This window comes from Somniosus microcephalus, chromosome 8 (assembly GCF_052327205.1).
Source record: "Somniosus microcephalus isolate GS21.2 chromosome 8, FLI_Smic_1.0, whole genome shotgun sequence".
NCBI lineage: Eukaryota > Metazoa > Chordata > Chondrichthyes > Squaliformes > Somniosidae > Somniosus > Somniosus microcephalus.
In genome coordinates this window covers 265,603,027-265,619,942 of record NC_140994.1, presented here as the reverse complement: position 1 = coordinate 265,619,942, position 16,916 = coordinate 265,603,027, and the positions used below count along the sequence as shown (strand labels likewise).

Sequence of the window (16,916 nt, the reverse complement as noted above, 5' to 3'; positions counted from 1 at the left end):
TGCAAAGGGATGTCAATAGATTAAGCGAATGGGCAAAACCTGTGGCAAATGGAGCTCAATGTAGGCAAATGTTCGTATGAGACGTTAAACCGAGGCCCCGTCTGCTCTCTCAGGTGGATGTAAAAGAGTCCACGGCCACTATTTGAAGAGCAGGGGAGTTCTCCTTGGGCCAATACCAAACATCACTAAAAACAGATTATCTGGCTGTGGGAGGAGATTAAATGGGTGGGTAGATTCCATGATAGGGGAGAGTGTACATGGGCTGTGGGAGGAGATTCAATGGGTGGGGAGAGTCCATGATAGGGGAGAGTGTACATGGGCTGTGGGAGGAGATTAAATGGGTGGGTAGAGTCCATGATAGGGGAGAGTGTACATGGGCTGTGGGAGGAGATTAAATGTGTGGGTAGAGTCCATGATAGGGGAGAGTGTACATGGGCTGTGGGAGGAGATTAAATGGGTGGGGAGAGCCCATGATAGGGGAGAGTGTACATGGGCTGTGGGAGGAGATTCAATGGTTGGCATATAAATCCCAACATCCTGATGAACCGAATTTTTTTTTTTGAAAGAGGGACAAATGAATCTGACGCATATTGCATGTAATTGCCAATAGTTTGCAACATAATGGCCCAGAAATTCGGGTCGGGGGCTTCCCGCGGGTGTAAGCCCCCAACCTGCACTTACCTAGCGCGCCGGCCGTTTAGCTGTGGGCCCGCGTGGGATTCCGATGCTGGGCCTCCTCCAACTGCCGGCGTGCAGTGCTTGCGTATCCCAGGGGCGCAGTTAGTTCGATGCGTCCCCTGGGATCACGTGGGCCATGGGGAGCCAATCGCAGCAGGGAATGCCCATTCATAAGTTTGACAGGAACTTATAAATACTACGGGCCCCAAAACATCACTAAATCTTCAAATACATTTTTTAAAAAGTCAAATTTTTAAAATAAACTATAAATTACATGAAATAACTATTTTAAACAATAATTTAAATTTTTGAAAAAAATAATTTTATTTCTAACGGGGCTAAAAAATAAACTCACCTTGCTTTAAAGTATTTAAATATAATAAACCTGTGGAAAAAATGTTTTAATTTTAATTAATTCACCACTTCCCTTGTTAAAAACAGGCCTTACGCCTACTTTTTACATGTCTAACTTCTGGAGACTTACCCTCCCGGGAAAACCTGCAAAAAAAACGTAAGTTCGATGCACACGCGCTGCCTCTCCTGCGCATGCGTTCGAACTCTGAACCCCTTCTTTCAGGGGAGTGGAAGTGCCGGTTTCCCGCGCATGCGCAGTGCATGCAGGAAACCGGCACTTCCATTGGGCTTACGGGTGAGTACCCCGTGCGTACTCACCAGTGGAGACCCGAATTTCTGGGCCATTAGAATGAGTTTTAGAATGGGCAGACAAGTGGCAGATGCAATTTAATACAGAAGAATGTAAAGAATTGCGTTGATTGGGAGGATAAACTCATTGGAAAGATATGGAAGTTTGTAGAGAAATGGACAGATTTAAGATTGCAATTACATAATTCCTTGAAGGTGAGACTGCAGGCAAATACATCCATGAAAAGACAATAACATCCTGGGATTTATAAATAGGGCATAGTGCACAGAACAAAGAGGCAATGATAAACTTGTAATAACAGAAAATGATGGAAACACTCAGGCAACATTTAATCTAATATAAGCGAATAGAATGTTATTGTTTATTGCGAGGGGAATTGAATACAAAAGTAGGGAGGTTATGCTTCAGTTATACAGGGCATTGGTGAGACCACATCTGGAGTACTGTGTACAGTATTGGTCTCCTTATTTAAGGAAGGATGTAAATGCGTTGGAAGCAGTTCAGAGAAGGTTTACTAGACTAATAGCTGGAATGGGCGGGTTGTCTTGTGAGGAAAGGTTGGACAGGCTAGGCTTGTATCCGCTGAAGTTTAGAAGAGTAAGAGGTGACTTGATTGAAACATAAGATCCTGAGGGGTCTGGACAGGGTGGATGTGGAGAGGATGTTTCCTCTTGTGGGGGAATCTAGAACTAGGGGTCACTGTTTAAAAATAAGGGGTCGCCCATTTTAGACAGAGATGAGGAGAAATTTCTTTTCACAGAGGGTCGTGAGCCTTTGGAACTCTCTTCCTCAGAGGTGGAAGCAGAGTCTTTGAATATTTTTAAGGCAGAGGTAGATAGATTCTTGGTAAGCAAGGGGGTGAAAAGTTATTGGGGGTAGGCGGGAATGTGGAGTAATTGGATCAGCCATGATCTTATTGAATGGTGGAGCAGGCTCAAGGGGCCGAGTGGCCGACTCCTGCTCCTAATTCGCATGATTGTATGTATGTTCGTAATCTCTCCTGCCTCCCCACCCCTAGCACAGACTCTTCCTTTTGTTCTTTCTTCCCCTCCCCCTTTCCCTGTGTCTGCACTTGCTTAAAGCCTATTACATCTCTACCTTTTTCCAGTTCTGACGAAGGGTCACAGACCTGAACCGTTAACTCTGTCTCTCTCCACAGATGTTGCCTGATCCGCTGAGTGTTTCCAGCATTTTCTGTTATTCCAGATTTCCAGCATCCGCAGTATTTTGCTATTGTATTAATGATAAACTTGTACCTGGTTCAGCCACAGTAATAGAACTGTTTTGGATGCCATTTTATAGAATGGTCATGAAAGCCATAGAGAGCATAAAGTGTAGATTCACCAGGATGATACCAGGGATGGGAAACTGTAATTTTGAGGAGAGACTTATTGGATTTATTGGTGACTATCTTATATTTATGACCCCTAGTTCTGGTCTCCCCCACAAGTGGAAACATCTTCTCTACGTCTACCCTATTGAACCCCTTCATTAGTTTAACCCCCTCTATCAGGTCTCCCCTCCGCCTTCTCTTGTCTGGAGAAAAGAGCCCCAGCCTGTTCAATCTTTCCTGATAGTGATAACCTCTCAGTTCTGGTATCACCTTTTTGCAGTTTCTCCAGTGCCTCTATATCCTTTCTGTAATATGTAGACCAGAGCTGTGCAGAGTTCTCCGTGTGGTAGATTGGGACTATTTGCACAGAGAAGGTTAATTGGAGATTTAATAGAGGTTTTTAAAACCTTGCTGGGTTTTGATAGGGAAAGATTATTTCCTCTGGTTGGGGACTTCTCTTCTTCTCCTTCTTCTTTCCTTTGGTAGTGGCAAAAACAAATCAGATGTCCATATCTAAGTCACAAAGCTGGGTGGGCGTGTGTGCTGTGAGGAGGATGCAGAGAAACTCCAGTATGATTTGGACAGGTTGGGTGATTGGGCAGATGCATGGCAGATGCAATATAATGTGGATAAATGTGAGGTTATCCACTTTGGTGTCAAAAACAGGAAGGCAGATTATTATTTGAATAGCAATAGATTGGGAGAAGGGGAAGTGCAACGAGACCTGGGTGTCCTTGTGCACCAGTCGCTGAAGGTAAGCATGCAGGTGCAGCAGGCGGTTAAGAAGGCAAATGGAATGTTGGCCTTCGTAGCGAGAGGGTTTGAGTACAGGAACAAGGATGTCTTGCTGCAGTTGTACAGGGCCTTGGTGAGACCACACCTTGAGTATTGTGTGCAGTTTTGGTCACCGTATCTGAGGAAGGATGTTCTTGCCATGGAGGGAGTGCAGCGAAGATTCACCAGGCTGATACCTGGGATGGCAGGAATGACGTATGAGGAGAGATTGGGTCGATTGGGCTTATACTCGCTGGAGTTTAGAAGAATGAGAGGGGATCTCATTGAAACTTAAAATTCTGACAGGACTAGACAGACTAGATGCAGGAAGAATGTTCCCGATGGCGGGGGAATACCGAACCAGGGGTCACAGTCTAAGGATAAGGGGTAAGCCATTTAGGACAGAAATGAGGAGGAATTTCTTCACCCAGAGAGTGGTGAACCTGTGGAATTCTCTACCACAGAAGGCAGTAGAGGCCAATTCATTAAATATATTCAAGAAGGAGTTGGATATATTTCTTAAGGCTAAAGGGATCAAGGGGTATGGGGAGAAGGCAGGGGCAGGGTACTGAATTTGGATGATCAGCCATGGTCGCATTGAATAGCGGAGCAGGCTCGAGGGGCCGAATGGCCTACTCCTGCTCCTATCTTCTATGTTTCTATATTTCTAGATATCCAGGCCGAATCTTCCGGTGTAACAGCATGGATATCTTGTAGGCTGCCTGTGAGTTTCCTCTGAGGGCAGTGCTCAATGATTTACTCCAGGGTCTGATCAGGAGCTCCACAGTCGCATGATGGGGATGCTTTAATCTTCCATCGATGGAGAAGGTGGCAGCATCTACCATGATGATTGTAGTGGCGCTTCTTAGTTTCCAAACAGGCAGCCACTGAGCTGTGGGGCTTTTAACAACGAGTAGACGCGTGTCGAAATAAAACGTTCCCAAACGTAGCTTTGTCTTTTAAACTGTTTACTATAACACTTTACGAACAGAATTACAAAGCAAACACGTATAAACGAATACGGTCAAAAACTGTATTGCTCCAAACCTCACAACTTCTGCCTCCTTCAGCCACGTGGAGTTTAAACTGTAAAATGGCTGCATACCATGTGTGGCTTAGGGACTGTACCATTGTGGCAAGAATGAAGGGGGTGTCTCGGACTATACTACTGGAGCAAGAAAATAGGGGGTTTCTTAATACAATAAGTCAATCAGGTAAATTAACTGTATTATGCTATTTAACCAATATTTTAAAGTATTTTCTTAAGCTTTTATGGCTCTTACATTCCGGCCCCTAATTGACTAGGCACATGAAGCGTATCAATTACTCAAACATTAAGAGTCATAAACTAATGAGTTCAACATATTTACAATATAAGTGTCCACTTTTTTCGTTCAGTAGCTTTTCACGCTGCTTCTTGTAGCAGGCAGAGCTTTGTGATCGGTCTTTCCAGGGTACTGGTCTTGGTTTGCAAACAAACGCGACGAACGACGCCTCTGGAGTCTGGCATGGTCTTAATTATTTTTCCCATCAACCAAGAATTTCTAGGGGCTGAATCATCCACGATTAAGACAATGTCTCCGACAATGAAGTTCCTCTTTATTTTGGACCATTTTTGACGCTCCTGTAGCAGAGGTAAGTATTCTCTTGTCCATCTGGTCCAGAAAAGGTCTGACATATACTGAACTTGCCTCCACTTCCGACGGGCATACAGATCTTCCTTTTTGAAGACTCCCGGGGGCATGGCTGGCTGTGTTTTCAACAACAACAGCTGGTTCGGAGTCAGGGCTTCGAGGTCATTGGGATCATCTGATGTCTTAGTTATCGGTCGGTCATTAATGATGGCTTCGACCTCGCACAGAACGGTTTGGAGTCCCTCGTCGTCGAGCGCTTGCTGCTTCAGTACAGAACTGAGTAGTTTTCTTACGGTGCGTATCTGTCTTTCCCAGACACCTCCATGGTGGGATGCAGCCGGAGGATTGAAGATCCACTTAATTCCTGTTTGCATCATGGCTTCCTGTATTTTAAGCCGATTCCAACCTTCAATAGCTTCCCGTAGTTCTCTCTCCGCTCCGACGAAATTAGTGCCATTATCAGAACGCATAATGGACACCTGACCTCTTCTACAGACAAAGCGCCGCAAGGCGTTAATACAGGAATCAGTGTCAAGCGTGTGTGCCACCTCAATATGAACTGCTCTGATGGTCAAACAAGTGAAAAGCACACCATATCTCTTGACAAGGCTCCGTCCTCGCTTTCTCTCGAAAGGCCCGAAATAGTCCACCCCTACGTTTGCAAATGGGGGCTTGTCTGGTAACAAACGGTCTTCAGGCAGGTCTGCCATTTTCTGCTCCCCAGCTCTAGCGTGTAACCGTCTGCAAACAATGCATTCAGAGAGTATTTTTCTTATTACAGAATTAGCTCCTGGAATCCAGTATCTTTGTCTTAGCTTCGCAAGCACGTGATTCCTCCCACTGTGTCCAATACTCTGGTGTATATGCTGAAGAATGAGAGTAGCAACCCGGAGGTCCTTAGAAAGGATAGCAGGACGCTTGACCTCCTCTGGCATAGCAGATTTGTTTAGCCTCCCTCCCACCCTCAGTACTCCATCTTGCAGTGTAGGATCCAGCTTGTAGATATGACTACCTTTCTTGATTGGAGTATTTCGCTGTAAAGCTTCGATTTCTTCTGGGTATCTTTGTCTTTGACTGAAGCAAACTATCTCCATCTCAGCCTTGGCCAAATCCTCCACGGTCAATGAATTCTTACCCAATGTGGTCTTGTGCTGATGCATATACTGCTGTAGAAGCATTCTCTGCTTATCAGGGTTACTTTCAGACTGACTGATAGTGGCTCGGTACTCTTTTCTCTTACCGCTCAGGTGCAGCAGCAACTCTTTCAACCTTAGAAACCATGCAACTGCTTTCCTCAACTGGTGCCATCCTGAGAAATGGTTAACAAGCTTGTTCACTGTGTCAAAGTTCTCTTTCGTAGTTATGAGATTTACTGTGACTGATCTCTTGACTTCGACGTCGTCTTCAGCAATCTGACTTGGCATATCTGGTCTTTCTGGCCATGATCTCTCTGTTTCCAGCAGATAACTTGGGCCTTGTATCCAAGTTTCACTCCTCATGAAGTTTTCAGCCTTCAATCCCCGTGAGGCTTGATCTGCTGGGTTTAATGAGGTGTTTACATACCTCCATTGAGATGGTTGTGTAGCTTCTCCAATGGATGAGATTCTGTTTGCTACGAAGGTCTTGAAGCGTATCTTCTCATTCTCTATATACTTCAGCACCGTCGTGCTATCCGTCCAGAAGACAGATTCTTCTAGTGGGAGCTGTAACTCTTTCCGCATCGCCTGGTCAACTTTAACTGCAACAACCGCTGCCGTCAACTCCAGTCTCGGGATGGTGACCTGCTTCAGCGGAGCCACCCTGGATTTCCCCATGAGGAAGGCACAATGTTTCTGGCCCTGTTGATTTGTCAGCAAGAGGTAAGTAGCCGTGCCATAGCCGTCCTCACTGGCGTCCGAGAAATGATGTAGTTCACAGAAATCACAGAATCACAGAAACCCCACAGTGAAGATAGAGGCCATTTCGGACCATCGAGCCTGCACCGACACATATCCCACCCGATCCCCGTAACCCCTACACCAACACATATCCCACCCTATCCCCGTAACCCCACGTATTTAATCCCCCTAACACTAAGGGTCAATTTATCATAGCCAATCAACCTAACCTGCACATCTTTGGACTGTGGGAGGAAACCGGAGCACCCGGAGGAAACCCACGCAAACACGGGGAGAATATGCAAACTCCACACAGACAGTCACCCGAGGCCGGATTCGAACCCGGGTCTCTGGCGCTGTGAGGCAACAGTGCTAACCACTATGCCACCGTGCTGCCCGTTGAGCCGTCTTTGTAACTCCAAAACTCACGGGCTTGATGCATCTACTGACGTTGAAGCTAGAAAGTTGTTGCAAATCTGTCAACCATCTGTGCCATCTCTGAGCTTGACCTTCTGGGATATCTTCATCCCATCCTCTCTTGTCTCTACACAGCTCTCGTAGCATCAGCTTCACCGGCAGAATGAGTGGTGCCAGGAATCCAAGAGGGTCGTAGATGGAACTGACCATGGAGAGAATCCCTCGTCTTGTGGATGGTCTTTCATTCACCATTATCCTGAAGTTGAACGTGTCTGACTCAATGCACCATTGTACACCAAGAGCTCTCTCGATAGGAAGGACATCGTGGCTCAGGTCCAGATCTTTGACTTCAGTGGCTCTTTCCTTTTCTGGGATAGAAGCTAGAACTGCTCTGCTGTTGCTTATCCACTTAGTCAGATGGAATCCTCCATTCGAACACAGAGTTCTAAGGTCTCTTGACAGTGCGATGGCATCGTCTTCTGTTGACACGGACTTCAGACAGTCATCGACATAAAAGTTTCTGAAGATTGTGTCCACAGCCTCTGATGGGGCTTTGCCTTTGCCATCTTCTGCAGTTTTTCTGAGAGCGTAGCTTGCACAGCTGGGAGATGATGTGGCTCCGAACAAGTGTACGGCCATTCTACATTCCACCATCGCTTGACTAACGTCGCCACCTGGCCACCAAAGGAAACGCAGAAGATCAGCATCTTCATCAGGGATTCTGACTTGGTAGAACATTGATTCTATGTCTGCCATCATGGCAACGAGCTCTTGTCTAAACCTAGTCAAGACGCCAATGAGGGTATTAGTAAGATCAGGACCTTGAAGCAGCTGGTCATTCAGTGAAGTTCCTCTGAATGAGGCGGCGCAGTCAAACACTACACGGATCTTTTTCTTCTTTGGGTGATACACACCGTGATGAGGAATGTACCAGACCCTTCCATCGTCTCTGTTCAACTGTTCCTCGGGCACTTTTACAGCATAGCCTTTCGCTATGATGTTTCCCATGAAGCCTTTGTAGTCTTCGTGAAAGTCGGGGTTTTTGTTCAGCTTTCTCTTTAGACTGATGGCGCGTTGCTCTGCTATGCAGCGATTGTTCGGCATCTTCGCGGTCTGTCTTCTCAGTGGCAAACCAATGTGATAGTGGCCATCAATGAACTGTGTAGACCTTGTCATCAAATCCATGAACTGATGGTCTTCTTGTGACATCTCTGTCTTTTCCTCACAGCTGCGTTCTGAAAAGTCTGCGTTGAACTGCTGTATCAACAGCTCTTCAATGCTTGCGATAGAGATGCGATTAACTGTGACGTTTTGTCGTTCCTCCTTGTTCGACTTGTTGCCATCATCTCTCCTTACCGGTCCATTGACTACCCATCCAAGGGCTGTCCTGACGGCGTAGGGTCCGTCATCCTTGCTGTTTATCACCTGCCATGGCTCCATAGTTTTGTAGGCATTGGTTCCAATTAATAGGCCAATTTCTGCTTCAATGTATGGGAGACGCACCTTTTCTAGGTAAGGCCATCTATCCACATCCTTCTGCAGGGCTAAGTTCCCTATTCTAACAGGAATCTCCCTCTGTGTGAAAACATTAGGCAGGTCTATGAAGTCCTTCTCTTCAAGTCCACACACTTCTAAGTCTGACAGGATATAACTTTGCATTGACTTCTCATGACCCATGGTGCGTAATAGGATTTCTGTTCTTCTGCCGCTAACGTTCAGCTGTCGCATGAGTGATTCTGTGCTGAACTACCTGGATCCATGAAGGCGTAAGTCTCCACAAGCTTCTCGCTCCTCTTAGACTTGATCTTTACTGGTACGATGGCAAGAATACAATCACTGTCACCGGCCCCAGTGAGTCCACAAGTCTCTGGTTCTAGCGACACCAGAGCACTTGAAACAACCTTCTCGTCGGTATTGTTTTCTTCACTCTTCTTAGAGACTTGTTCTTCTTTATGGATATGCAGCAGACTGGGATGTTTCCGAGTGCACTCTCTGCATGTTGTTCTTTGCTTACAGTTTCTACTCAGGTGCCCCTGAGAGAGACATCCAAAACACAGGCCGTTGTACTTCAGGAATTCGATTCTGTCCTTATGTGGCTGTGCTTTGATGTCGCTGCAGAAATCCAATGTATGATTCTTCTGGCAGAATAAACATGGCTTCTGAAAGGCATTAGCAGGCGTCACTGTGCTGCTCTTTTTGGGAGATGAGTTCTGGGGCCTTTCTTCCTCGGCCTGAGTGACGATAGTTGCAAAGCTGCTTCCCCTGGAACCACCTTTCCTGAGAGTCTTTGATTCAACGGGCTTGGCTTTCACTCTTCCATCGGTGGTCGGGCTGGCGTCCTGGATGTTTCCAAACAATGGGTCCCTAGCAATTTTAGCCTGTTTGTCTATGAAATTCACTAAGTCTGCAAACCTGGCTCTACTTTTCCGTCTCTCCATTATCTCAAAGGCTGTTCTTCTCCATTGTTCTCTCATCCTGTAAGGAAGCTTAGAGATGATGATTCTCATAGTCGTAGGATTGTCCATCTCTTCCATGAATTCAACATCCTCCATGGTGTTGCGACATCCTATGAGGAAAAGAACATATGCGTTCAATGCCTCTCCGTCCTCCGATCTGATCTGTGGCCACTTGGTAGCCTTTTCGATATATGCAGTGGCTATCTTCAGCTCGTTACCATAGTGCTCCTGCAGCAACTTCCTGGCTTCTATGTATCCCCGGTCCGGTCTCATGTGTTCACAGCTTCTGACCAGGTCTTGTGGTTTACCACTGGTGTACTGTCCCAGGTAGTACAACTTATCACTGCTGCTCTCTGTTTTGGAGTCAATGGCTTGTTCAAAGGATCTGATGAAGGGCTTATACTTGAGTGGGTCGCCTTGGAACACTGGTATGTCTCTTTGAGGGAGTCGAAACAGATTCTGTTGTTTTACAAGCATCTCTGTAATTTCGTTCTGACGTTGCATCACTCGGTATAGGCTTCTCCCTGTGTCTTCAGGCCTCTGGTGGTCATCAGCAGGGTCTAGTCTAGACCGTCTGACGTCTGGGGTAGCATCACGTGCTCCTGTTAGTGGAGAGGCCACTCTTCCACGCTGTAATGCCAGGGGATTGCCTTCGGACTCTCTTGTAACTCTTGAAGGTGCCCTGGATCCAACTCTATGTGACAACATTGACTGGCAGTATTCGCTCCCGCCGTCCCGTGAGCCTTCATAATCTTCATACGCACTCAACCTGGCGTCTGAGACCGTGATAGCTGTTTTTATCTCCAGCTGTTCTTTCTTTGCCTGCACCTGGGCCTGTTGGGCCTGCAGTTGGGCCTGTTGGGCCTGCACTTGGGCCTGCAGTTGGGCCTGTTGGGCCTGTTGGGCCTGCAGTTGGGCCTCTTCCCGTTCAAGAGCTTGCTTCTCCGCTAAAGATGCTGCGCGCGCCATCAACGCCGCCCGTTCAACATCCTCTCTCATGCATCGCGACGAGCTTGTGGTAGAAGCGACTGACCTGCGTCCAGAAACAGAGCTACCTTCTTTTCGATTTTTGCTCGGTCTGGCGGAAGTCTCTGAAATGCTATCATCTGGTCCGACTTCATCGTCAACTTTATCTTTCTCTGCTGTATCAGCATCTTGACGAATCTTTAACATCCACTGTTCTGTGGCCTTGATATAGTCCTTAATGCTGGTTGATTTAAGATCAAACCAGTTGTGCTGATTAGCGTTTCCCTCTTCTTCAGACAGAAGTGCTAATACATCTTCATTGAGTACATGAAATTCTTCATGCAGCTTGGAGAAATCGTAATACATTGGCCTAGAAATTGGGTTTTGGCTTAGCCAGGGCTTTAGCGCCGGAAGTTAGTGCTGGCGCTAAGTCCCCCTGCGCGCGCCAAAAATTCAGTAGTGCCGCGCCCAAACGGCTGCCGGCGCTACTGAAGGGTCTTAGCGCCTGGAAAAGGGCGCTAACTGCCGTTTAGCGCCGCAATTCTGGCGCTGCGGCACCCGGTGCGGTGCGGCAGGCTGGGGAAGTGCAGGCCTCCTCCTTCCGTTAAGGAGGAGCTGCCTGCACCCGGCCGCGGCCCGCGCAAATCTGTTTAAAAATGAGCCCGGCACCTCGGACAAGTGCCGGGCTTGCATCTGTTCCGGGGGGGGGGGTGGAGAAGTCCGGGGAGGGAGCTGCGGGCAGGCGGCTGGCGGGAAAGCGGCCGGCCGCCGCGGGGCCTTTAATGCGCCGGCGCAAACACATGTTGGACTCTGTTGCCAGAGTCTTAGTTGCGGCTGCCACGGGCGAGGCGGCCGCAACTGAATTTCGGCGCTGGGGCCCGTCGGCATGGCAACCGGGATGCTGCGCACACCGATGACGTCATCGGTGCCGGCGCAGCGCTACCGGTGCAATGCCGCTTTAGGGCCCCAGGGAATTTTTCAACTGGCCATAACTCTGGCGCTAGTCCCTCTAGCGCCTCAAAAGCGGCGCTAAGGCTAGTGAATTTCTAGGCCATTATGTCTTCAGCTTTCTTAATATTAGCATTATCTTCCATGAGACGATCAATTATCTTCATTTTTCCAGTTATCTGAGCTAATTTAGCCTTCCTTGCACCTATGCTTCTATGTAACTTCTCTTCCATTGCCTTTGGGGGGAGCTTTATTTCCCTCTTTTGGCCAGCAATCCTTCTGGCTGGGGGAAGCTCCTGGCTCCGTAAGGCCTCGGGTATTTTACACGCAGCTCTTACTTGCTTTGTTCATTCTATTGAGAAGCTAAATAACAGTCACTGTACCCTCGCTTTCTTATATTGTCGTCTGGCTCCGTGACCATTCATGTATACGTTCGCCGACGATTCCGTCCTTTCCTTCTTAGGGAGCAAGTTTTTGACTAATGTAGTGGCGCTTCTTAGTTTCCAAACAGGCAGCCACTGAGCTGTGGGGCTTTTAACAACGAGTAGACGCATGTCGAAATAAAACGTTCCCAAACGTAGCTTTGTCTTTTAAACTGTTTACTATAACACTTTACGAACAGAATTACAAAGCAAACATGTATAAACGAACACGGTCAAAAACTGTATTACTCCAAACCTCACAACTTCTGCCTCCTTCAGCCACGTGGAGTTTAAACTGTAAAATGGCTGCATACCATGTGTGGCTTAGGGACTGTACCATTGTGGCAAGAATGAAGGGGGTGTCTCGGACTATACTACTGGAGCAAGAAAATAGGGGGTTTCTTAATACAATAAGTCAATCAGGTAAATTAACTGTATTATGCTATTTAACCAATATTTTAAAGTATTTTCTTAAGCTTTTATGGCTCTTACAATGATTGTCCACAGTTTGCGAGGAAGGTTTGATCCTGCAGGTTGTGCTGTGAGGGTCCTCTATAAGCAATCTATTTGGTATGCCGCAGTTCTTCCGAGCATTTCGCCGTCGGTCATCAAGGCTGAGGGGAGTTCGCTGAAGGGCTTTGGCGACGGACCAAATTCTAGATTTGAGAGGGGTTGGTGGTAGGTTGGCCAAGTCGGCTGGATCGGCATGTCTTTGCTGGTGGAGCAGTTCTGTTCTCTGGAGACCGTCACAAAGAGCGTGAGGAGAGTGGTTAGGAGAAACAGTGTGACACGGAGGATTGTTGGGAGTGCTTTGCCACAGGGAGTAGTTGAGGCAGAGACCATTGCTGCTTTTAAAGGAAGCCAATTATAATTTAAAGCAGAGAAGGGTGCAGGGCTGTGGGGAGAGCACGGGACAGTGGGATTCGTTTCAGCAACGAGCCGGCCCAGCCACGACGGGCCACAACCCCAAACTGTGCCGTAAACCTCTACGGGTCATAGAAACATAGAAACATAGAAGATAGGAGCAGGAGTAGGCCATTCGGTCCCTCGAGCCTGCTCCGCCATTCAATGCAATCATGGCTGATCATCCAAATTCAGTACCCTGTCCCTGCTTTCTCCCCATATCCCTTGATCCCTTTAGCCTTAAGAAATATATCCAACTCCTTCTTGAATATATTTAATGAATTGGCCTCTACTGCCTTCTGTGGTAGAGAATTCCACAGGTTCACCACTCTCTGGGTGAAGAAATTCCTCCTCATTTCTGTCCTAAATGGCTTACCCCTTATCCTTAGACTGTGACCCCTAGCTCTGGACTCCCCGGCCATCGGAAACATCCTTCCTGCATCTAGTCTGTCCAGTCCTGTCAGAATTTTACAGGTCTGTTTACAAATGATTAATTGTACAAATGTTTCGAGCTCTCCTGATGTGGTGAGGTCACTCACTACCCCCTTGTGACACTGAGCCTGACAGACAGGGAAAAAGCCCAGGTTCAATCTCTGGCTGTGCTGATTGCAGTCAGGAAGGGGCAACTCAATTGGCCTCAGCGACCTGGCTACAAATAATTAACTGGTAGCTGATGAACTGTTGGGTGTTCTATAGTCTGAAGAAAGGGATGGGCAGCTTGCAAAGGGCCAGTGTGAGAAACATCAAGAGTGGTGATGTGGACAAACTCCAGAGTGGAGTCACAGGCAGTAAAGTCTACATTCTCCAAAAGACCCATAAAGAAAGAACTTGCATTTCTCTAGCGCCTTTCACAACCACCGGACGTCGCAAAGCGCTTCACAGCCAGTGAAGTACTTTTTTTGAAGTGCAGTCACTGTTGTAATGTGGGAAACGCAGCCAGTCATTTTGCGCACAGCAAGCTCCCACAAACAGCAATGTGATAAATATTGGCCCGCGCACCAGGATTAACTCCTTCGAAATAGTGGCCGTGGGATCTTTTACGTCCACCTGAGAGAGCAGACGGGGGCCTCGGTTTAACGTCTCATCCGAAAGACGGCACTTCCGACAGTGCGGCGCTCCCTCTCTAAGGCGGGAAGTGCTCGCCATTGGCGGCAGGTTTAGGCCTGTCGGGGATTCGCCTCGCTGAGGGTCCCTGGGGTGGGAGTGAGTGGAACACCAGGCTGAGGGTGCGAAAAACTTATTTACGCAGCGAGTTGTTGTGATCTGGAACGCGCTGCCTGAAAGTGGCGGTGGAAGCAGATTCAATAGTACCTTTCAAAAGGAAATTGGATAAATACTGGAAAAGGAAAAAAATACAGGGCTGCGGGGAAAGAGCAGGGGGGAGTGGGACTAATTGGAGAGCTCTTTCAAAGAGCTGGCACAGGCACGATGGGCCGAATGGCCTCGTTCTGCACCGTAGGATGGCAACCTGCCCCTTCTCGCTGTGCCCAGATAAGCACAGAGACATAAAAACAAACGGGTGAGTCGCTTTAGGTGTTGCACCGAGCGCTTTGCCCCAATCCGATACTGGGGGCTGTCTTATTTCGGAGCTAACCCTGGTCAAAGATGGGCCGAATGGCCTCCTTGTGTGCTGTAAATTTCTATGATTCCATTCTATTCTAGACGCTGCTCGGCTTCACCGAGCAGTGGCTCAGGCTGGCTGCCTGTGGCTTGGCTCTCACTGAACCGACATCCTTTCCACTGGTCCGCTGAGCTGCTTTGATGTTATTCGCCTCCTCTGCCCATCACCACTTGCCTTACAACAACAAAAAACCCCAGAAAATATCATGTCATTCCCGTCCTGAGGGGGATAGAAACATAGAAACATAGAAGATAGGAGCAGGAGTAGGCCATTCGGCCCCTCGAGCCTGCTCCGCCATTCAATGCGATCATGGCTGATCATCCAAATTCAGTACCCGGTCCCTGCCTTCTCCCCATATCCCTTGATCCCTTTAGCCTTAAGAAATATATCCAACTCCTTCTTGAATATATTTAATGAATTGGCCTCAACTGCCTTCTGTGGTAGAGAATTCCACAGGTTCACCACTCTCTGAGTGAAGAAATTCCTCATCTCACTCCTAAATGGCTTACCCCTTATCCTTAGACTGTGACCCCTGGTTCTGGACTCCCCGACCATCAGGAACATCCTTCCTGCATCTAGTCTGTCTATTCCTGTTAGAATTTTATAAGTTTCAATGAGATCCCCTCTCATTCTTCTAAACTCCAGCGAGTATAAGCCCAATCGACCCAATCTCTCCTGATGCGTCATTCCTGCCATCCCAGGTATCAGCCTGGTGAATCTTTGCTGCACTCCCTCCATGGCAAGAACATCCTTCCTCAGATAAGGCGACCAAAACTGCACAGAATACTCAAGGTGTGGTCTCACCAAGGCCCTGTACAACTGCAGTAACACATCCTTGTTCCTGTACTCGAATCCTCTCGCTACGAAGGCCAGCATACCATTTGCCTTCTTAACCGCCTGCTGCACCTGCATGCTTACCTTCAGTGACTGGTGCACAAGGACACCCAGGTCTCGTTGCACTTCCCCTTCTCCCAATCTATTGCCATTCAGATAATAGTCTGCCTTCCTGTTTTTGCCACCAAAGTGGATAACCTCGCATTTATCCACATTATACTGCATCTGCCATGCATCTGCCCAATCACCCAACCTGTCCAAATCATACTGGAGTTTCTCGGCATCTTCCTCACAGCACACACGCCCACACAGCTTTGTGTCATCTGCAAACTTGGAGATATTACATCTAGTTCCCTCGTCTAGATCATTTATATATATTGTGAATAGCTGGGGTCCTAGGACCGATCCCTGCGGTACCCCACTAGTCACTGTCTGCCACTCGGGAAAAAGACCCGTTTATTCCAACTCTTTGCTCCCTGTCTGCCAACCAGTTCTCTATCCAAGTCAGTACCTTACCCCCAATCCCATGTGCTTTAACTTTACACGCTAATCTCTTATGCGGGACCTTATCGAAAGCCTGCTGAAAGTCCAAATGATGAAGGAAAAAAGGGAACATTAAAAAAACGGGAGGGGTAAAAAAAACAGATTCGCTATTAGTCGTTTCTCACTATCGCACAAAGTCAAGATCCAACCCATAATCTCGGTTGACACTGCAGTGCAGTACTGAGGGAATGCTCTGTCATAAGAACATAAGAACATAAGAAATAGGAGCAGGAGTAGGCCAATCGGCCCCTCGAGCCTGCTCCGCCATTCAATAAGATCATGGCTGATCTGATCCTAACCGCCAATCCACTATCACAGAACCATCTCCTGAATCTAACAGAATTAGACACACGAAATAGGAGCAGGATCAGGCTACACGGCCCCTGGGCCTGCTCCGCTACCCACAGGGCCATGACCGATCCGAACCTAGACTCATGTCCAAATTCCTGCCCGCTCCCCGTAACCCTTAATTCCCTTTACTTCTAGGAAACTGTCTACTTCTGTTTTAAATTTATGTAATGATGTAGCTTCCACAGCTTTTTGGGGTAGCATATTCCATGGACCTACCACCCTCTGAGTGAAGTAGTTCCTCCTCATCTCAGTTTTGAAAGAGCAGCCCCTTATTCTAAGACTATGCCCCCTAGTTCTAGTTTCACCCATCATCGGGAACATCCTCCCCGCATCCACCCGATCCAACCTGTGGTGTATGTGCCTTTAAGAGCAATTGTGGTGTATGTGCCTTTAAGCGCCCCAGGTGTGCGTAATGCCGGTAATTGCCACTTGGGCTATATAAGCCTGTGTATTGTGTATATCCTTTAGAACCCCCCACAGACTTGCTTAGTAAAT

General features: G+C 47.6%; 1 protein-coding gene across 1 annotated transcript in view; it reads left to right on the top strand.

Moving 5' to 3' along the window:
• Positions 1-16,916, top strand: part of cdx1b (caudal type homeobox 1 b) — a 121,072-nt gene that overhangs the window by 85,030 nt on the left and 19,126 nt on the right. The gene's annotated exons all lie outside the window — the stretch shown is intronic.